The following is a 7,048-nucleotide window of genomic DNA, read 5'->3' as shown; positions in this document are numbered from 1 at the left end:
GCAGTTCGAAAGCACCCCCGGGTGCAAGTAGATAAATAGGGACCGCTTACCAGCGGGAAGGTAAACGGCATTCCGTGTGCTGCGCTGGCTCACCAGATGCAGCTTGTCACGCTGGCCACGTGACCCGGAAGTGTCTGCGGACAGCGCTGGCTCCCGGCCCATAGAGTGAGATGAGCGCACAACCCTAGAGTCTGTCAAGACTGGCCCGTATGGGCAGGGGTACCTTTACCTTTAAGAGTTACATTATTCATATAAGAAAAATGAAAATCATGTTGAAAAGATCTCCATTTGGCTAACACATCAAGTGTGTACCCTCCAATCGTCTTTGACAGAGGGAAATAGATACACTCTTTACATTTTACATTAAGTGTATAAGGGATTTAAAGAATGACAAAGAGCAAGCCAGATGAGGGAGCCACTTCCATAGGGCTTGGCAGCATGCCCTGCCAAAAAATGTCTGAAATAACAACTTCAAAATGTACACTTTCCTATAACCAGAAATTCACAGCTTTTCACGCTCTCGGGTCATAAATTTGTGCATTGGCATTGTCAAAGGTTTTGTGACTCTCCAAATATATCCATTTTTATTTAATACACATACATCCCTGTCTTCTTCCCAGGAGCTCAAGGTGACACATGCAGTTCCTTTCCACTACTTCTTTTACCCAAGCAAAAAACCTGTGAGGTTGGTTAGGCTGAGAAAGAAACACTTTCTTACAGGTCTCTCTTTGTCACGGTCCGGTCAACGGGTGATCAAAGTCCCTGCTGAGGATGTCGGGACCAGGGGCAAGATGGCAGGGTGGGAGCAGGAACGAGAGTCCAGAAGTCAGGGGTTCGAGGATCAAGAAGCAAGGCGTCAAGAAGCCGAGGTCCGAGGATCAGGAAGCAAGGAGCCAAACGCAGCAAGCCAGGAAACTTGTTGCTGTGGCAAAGAGCTGAAAGGAAATGGTAACCTTATATCCCTTCCCGGCACTTGCCACCAGGTGCAGTGAGTTACCAAGTAGCCTCACCTGTGCGGCCGCACCTTGGCTCTCCAGAACAAACTTAGGAAGGTCCCAGTCCTGCAAAACCCTGCTGGTCACAAGGCCTGGCTCCTGCACGCACTCCTGACACTCTTGTTTTAAGACATAAATGCCATACAATCCACGAAGTATTTCTCTGACATTCTAGTTTTCCACATACAGGGATGATTTTGGTTTGTGTTTTAGACAAGGTAGGGGTGTAAGTAAGCAACAATTTCTGTTCCTGCCACTTTTTGTCGAAACCGGCCCTGTTTCTATTCCACTACAGTTCACTTTCCACCAGATTCTATGATATTCATCTCACTGTCTGTTATTTCTCGTTTCTTAAGCTACATAACTCTATCGGTAATGTAACTTACATTCATTTCAATGCAAAGGAAACATTAAAACTAGTTAAAAGAGTAATTTGTTTGTTATCCTTTGCAGACTTAAAAAAACAACAATGTGAACATGAATACTGATTGCATTTTGTTGACTGATTTCCATTCCTGACTACAGACAAACAATTGAACTGCAGCAATTTCTGCTTCATTTTCCATTTTTGTCAGGATTCTCTGATACTCGTACAAGATGGGGCATTCAGATGTATGATCTCCCATGTGGAGTCTAGAGTGTCAAAGAAGACCTAAAAGTCACTTGTAATAAGATGAAGAAGGTTAAAAAATGAAATATTAAGTTATAAGGTTTTAAGGACATGTGTGAATGAGTATTAAACAATGAAACCGAGAAGAGGAGGGGAGGGAAGTCAACCAAAATTATGGTTTAAAAATTTGTTGATGAAGCTTTAGCTGTTATTTTTGGAAAAATTAATAAAATATTATTTTTAAAAATAGAGAGAGCATCAAAAATAGAGAGAGCATGCTTAACTTGGCCCTGAGTATTCTCTGTCACAAATGTTCCAAGTGAAGAATCTCTAAGTCACATCAAGTGCCTCACAGCCTTTATTTTGAGGTCAGCATAAGAGATACAGAAAGCTTCCACCAAGATTTCTTTTGCTGCAACATTTACTGTAATATTCATCTAAGATGACAGTCCTCCTGGGGATCCGCAGGGTTCTCTCATTCAATTCACTGCCTCCTTTGCCATTTATTTATCTCCAATGACAAATGGAAAGACAAAGTACTCTTATATGAAGATTGGACATATACCCAACAGTGCCATAAAAGCACGACTTGGGGGGAGAATGAGCAGGGCGATCCTGGAATGCAGCAAGGCTGGGTTACCACATATAGAAGTAGGTGGAGTAATGCATACTGCCATTTTAAAAGGGTAGAGGTGTTAGCACCATCAGCCCAGAGTCTGTTATTACGTAACTGCACAACTGCATAGACTTCCTCATTCTGTCCAAAGCTTTACACTGATCATTTCAACTGGATAAATTTAAAATGGGTGAAAATAATAATATGCCTGGAGAGAGAGAAAATAACTTTACACTTGGTGCTGGGGTTCTTCCCAGTTCATTACGTTTGCTGCAGACAGCTGGTAGTTGGCCAGCTGTCAGCAAGAAATATTTAATTCTTCATTTTTATTTTATTAAATTGATATACCACCCTCCACTTGAAGATCACAGGGCAGTTTACAACATGAAACCAGAAAATAAAATCACAAGATACATAACATAACGACCAAAAAAACCACCCCAAAACATTGAAAAGGCCACAGGTTGTTCAATCAGCCAAAGCCCTGGGAGATGAGGAATGCTTTTGCCTGGCATCTAAAGATATGTAAAGAGGGCACCAGGTGAGCCTCCCTGGGGAGAGCATTCTGCAAACAAGGAGCCACCACAGAAAAGGCCTGCTCTCATGCTGCCACCCTCCAGACCTCTTGTGGAGGGGGCAAACAAAGATGGAGCTCAGATGATGACCACAGGAACCAGGTTGGTTCATGTAAGGAGAAGCTATTTCCCAGTATGATGGAACTTGGATGACATCTGCACCATAGATTTAAAGCAGTCATATACTGATTTTACAGTCATGGCTTCCCCCGAAGATTCCTAGGAACTAGTTTGTTAAGAGTGCAAACCTCACAGATCTGCAATGCCAGGCACCCTTGACAAAATGCAGTTCCTAGATTCTCCAGAACTATTAAAATAGCATACGAGTGCTTTAAATCTATGTCGCAAATGTGACCATTCAATGTACCACAAGGAGCAGAGTAATGCTGTTCTCATTTGCTGAAATATCTGAAGAAGTATCTGAAGAAGTATCTGAAGTATCTGAAGAAGTGTGCATGCACACGAAAGCTCATACCAAGAACTAACTTAGTTGGTCTTTAAGGTGCTACTGGAAGGAAAAAACATTTCTGAAATAGTTACTGTCAGGGGCTCAGGAGCAGAGGCACAGGAAAGGGAGGAAATAGAGAGCGAGGGGGAGGAATCCGAAGGAAATGTTAGTGATGACAGCGGTCCGAGGTCTCTGAGTCTTTCCAGCGAATCGGAGGATTCACAGAAAGGGGCTCCCATGGTCAGAGCAAGGGGGGTGCCGTGGGGGACACCCCAGGAAAAGGGGGCCAGAGGGGACTCAGAGAGCAGCAGTTGGAAATCAGGACCAGCTTCCCCACCAGAGCGCAGTAGGGGGGAGGAGTCCCAGGTATCGGGATCAGGCGGCTCACCGCCAGCGGGAGGACATGAGTCAGGATTGGCCACGCCTCCATCGGGGAGCGAGGAAACGGTCAAGAGGAAGGTCGAAAGCTGGGCGCGCGCGCCAAGTTCAAATGTACAGGAGGGCGGCGCAGTTGGCAGCCCGGATAGGGAGCCAGGTCCCAAAGCCCGCCAAAAAGAGGGGGAGGAGTCAGGGGGGTCAGCGTCAGCGTCAGAAGAGTCCAGAAAGGAGGAGACCCCGGGGGGCAGAAGGACCCAGAGGAGAAAGGAGAGACGGAAAAGGTGGAGTAAGATTAGAGTCTTAAGCTGGTGTACAGGGGGTGGAGACTCAGATGGAGCTTCGCCGATCTAGCCTCTAAGACGTAGAGCTGGGGCGCTCCGGTTTGGAAATGGAAACTGTACTTCAATAAAGACTTTTGTACATTACTGCCGGCTAGCGTTGGTCCTCTGTGAGCTGGGACCTGGAGCCAGCTCTGACAGTTACTCTTATATTTTTATTTGTTTACTTAAAAGCATGTATAAGCTGCTTAGCATTTTTGTAAAAAAATCCCTAAATACTGTACAATATAAGAAACAATATAATGAAAATAAAAACATGGCATAAAACTATAGCATAGAGCTCTGTTTAAAAAAAGAAATTAAACAGGAATTTGGGGACTTCAAAAACATAAATCAGGATCTGATATTAAGGGACAGTTAAAGCCATGGCAAAAAGAAGACATCTGTTGGTTTTACATATGGGAGAGGAAATGACATTGAATAGCACAGAAAGAATAGCAGAAAATACCTGCTATTGAGCAGAAATTCCCACACTTTTCCAGATTAGTGGGGTTAGAAACAGATTTTCTGGAAATCTGAAATTATTTTCTGGAAGCAAGTAACATGAAAATATGTACCAAACTTCTGGAAAACTAGTGGAATAAAGCAGTAGTGAAAGATAATATAACATGATGGGATTATCAGGTAAGGAAACGTCAGGGAAACAGAATAAAGTGCTGTCCGAATGCAACTTCATTGGGCCCAACATTTGATCCACGTGGCTTCAAAAAACAGATGCACAAATAGTAATTACTGCGTTACTGGGAATAATCTGTATTCACAAACAATTCGGCCCCTTTCTCCTGACAGGACTTGTGCAATGAGATACAGAAACAAAAGACTTTCTTCTCTCTCTTTTCCTTCCAACCCCTTTGTTGCTGTTGTTGAAAATATAAGCAAAATTGGTTTCTAGTATCAAAGAACTACTTTGGCTAATTGAAAACTCACTTGAGCTTCCTCAGCCATTGTGATGCCAGTTCTTGCTTCAGTCTTCAAAGCAATCCCTCCCAGGTTGCTAAGGTGCTTCAGGTGTCAATAATTAAGCAGCCATCCTACCAAGGGGAGGTATGCCCTGCAGGGTACAGTGAATTGGAAAATGCCCTTTGTCCTAGGCTCCAGGGAATTCACAAATTATTATGGGAATTGCTGGATGACCACCTCCGCTTTAAGTTAGTTTCAGTTGGGGGACATGTGGGCCCTCCAGATGTTGTGATATTTTAAAAAAACAAAAACAGAAAAGTTGTTGAGCTTATAAAAAAAATTGGCCAAAGAAAATTGAAGTTTCAGCGATTCCCATCCGGACACAGTTTCCAACAGCTGATTGCTGCCTATGTCTGGGAAATTCCGGACATATGTCAACCCTAAATTAGACTTTCTTCATCCCTGACCAAGGGTGCTGGCAGCTGAAGTTCACAACAAGCTCCCCACTTCTGATTTAAATTATAAATGGGTCAGTTTATGTTGTTGTTGTTGTTGTTGTTGTTGTTGTTGTTGTTGTTGTTTTTACCCGGCCTTTTCCCCCTGACAAGGACTTACAGATAAAATAGGAGCAGCTAAAACATAGGAGGGATCATAAAAAAAACAATTACACATTAACAGAATTAAAACTTTTATATATTAAAATGTACAGATAATTACAATAAAATAATTACAATAAAAACAACATGGCAAACAACAAAACATTTCAAGAGAATAAAACAATAACTTTTCACATTATACATAGTTTCAACCCGAAATGCAATGCGGGAATAGAACTCCAAGGAAGATTGTGCAGTATTATTAAAACTGTCTAGAAAGATCTCAGCAAAGGCTATGAAGCAACCAGCATTTGCCAGTTTGAGTTCTTTTTTCTTTTTTCTTTTTTCTTTTTTCTTTTTTGGCCAGCTCTTAGCAACATAAAATGGGGAAAGCCTAATGGAATCTAGCAAAGTTTAGCCATGCCCTAAGAGGGTAAGACTTATGCATAATGCAGCAGTACAAATGTTAACGGACTCTTCCAAGAGCGTTTACATTTATTTTTTATGACCTTGAGAAATTGATCTGTAAAACGGTCCTGCTGGAGGGTGCATTTGGGCCCTGAACGATGCCCAGAGAGAGAAGCCTGTCTTCCTTCCATCGCATCTGCTATGGATTTACAGATCTCAGAAGAACAGGGGATTCACATGTCCACTGCTGGGTTGTTACAGGCAAAAAGTGCTCCTCGTGTACAGAATTTGGGTTGTAAAACATCAGTTTAAGCAAGGTGTTCTCTTACTTCCCATCAATCTAAAGCACACCTCAGAGAAGCAAAACACGAATGCCATTACTAATAAAATAACAGTGCTGAGCATCTGTTTTTAGCTACACATTGTGAAAACAATCCATTCTCTTTTAATCCTGTCGTATCTCTCAGCACTGTTCCCATTCACTAGAAATGAGGGGGAAGAATTGTGTTTGTTTTTCTTTGTTTCGGAGAAAAACCCGAACAACCTTACTGGAAACTTGCGACAGTCATTGGTGTCTGTCTATCTACTTTTTATTAACAGAACTGAGAATCTAACCTGCAGCTCATTGGGAATTATGACAACTTTCCGTTTTGCCAGCAGAAGTCATGATCCCCAAGCCACTGAAGGCAGATTACCTGGATTTCATCCAACAGCTACCCAGTTCACAGAATAGTTAAACTGGGGCATGTGGACTTAAGCTGATTTTGTTTAGTTAGCTTTACAGAGACTTTAACTAAAGCAACCTAAATCCATGGACTCTCTACGCTTCTTGGTGGTGGATCAGGTTGCCTGCTTCCCCAATGTAACTGGCAAAGAGCTCTCTTGCTGTTACTAAGCCACGTGTACAAATACTGCGGCTGTGATCTGGTCGCTCTATTCCACACACTGAACCCCTCATGCACAACGGTTCCCCATTGTCCTCAACAAGACAGACGTTGTAGGAAGCAAGCAGGACCTGCAACAAAATGATGCCATATGGAGCACTACTGGAATGTTCAGGGTTTGAACCAATCCTTTTCTAGGATACTCCAATACTCCTTCCCCAGCAGTCAATCAACATTCTGTGCCCACTGAGCATGCTCAGTCCTCATGGATCTATTTGGGATCCCTGCCTCCCTTTAAGG

Source organism: Podarcis muralis, chromosome 9, assembly GCF_964188315.1.
Source record: "Podarcis muralis chromosome 9, rPodMur119.hap1.1, whole genome shotgun sequence".
NCBI lineage: Eukaryota > Metazoa > Chordata > Lepidosauria > Squamata > Lacertidae > Podarcis > Podarcis muralis.
The sequence above is the reverse complement of the archived record's forward strand: the minus strand, read 5'-3'. Positions refer to the sequence as shown.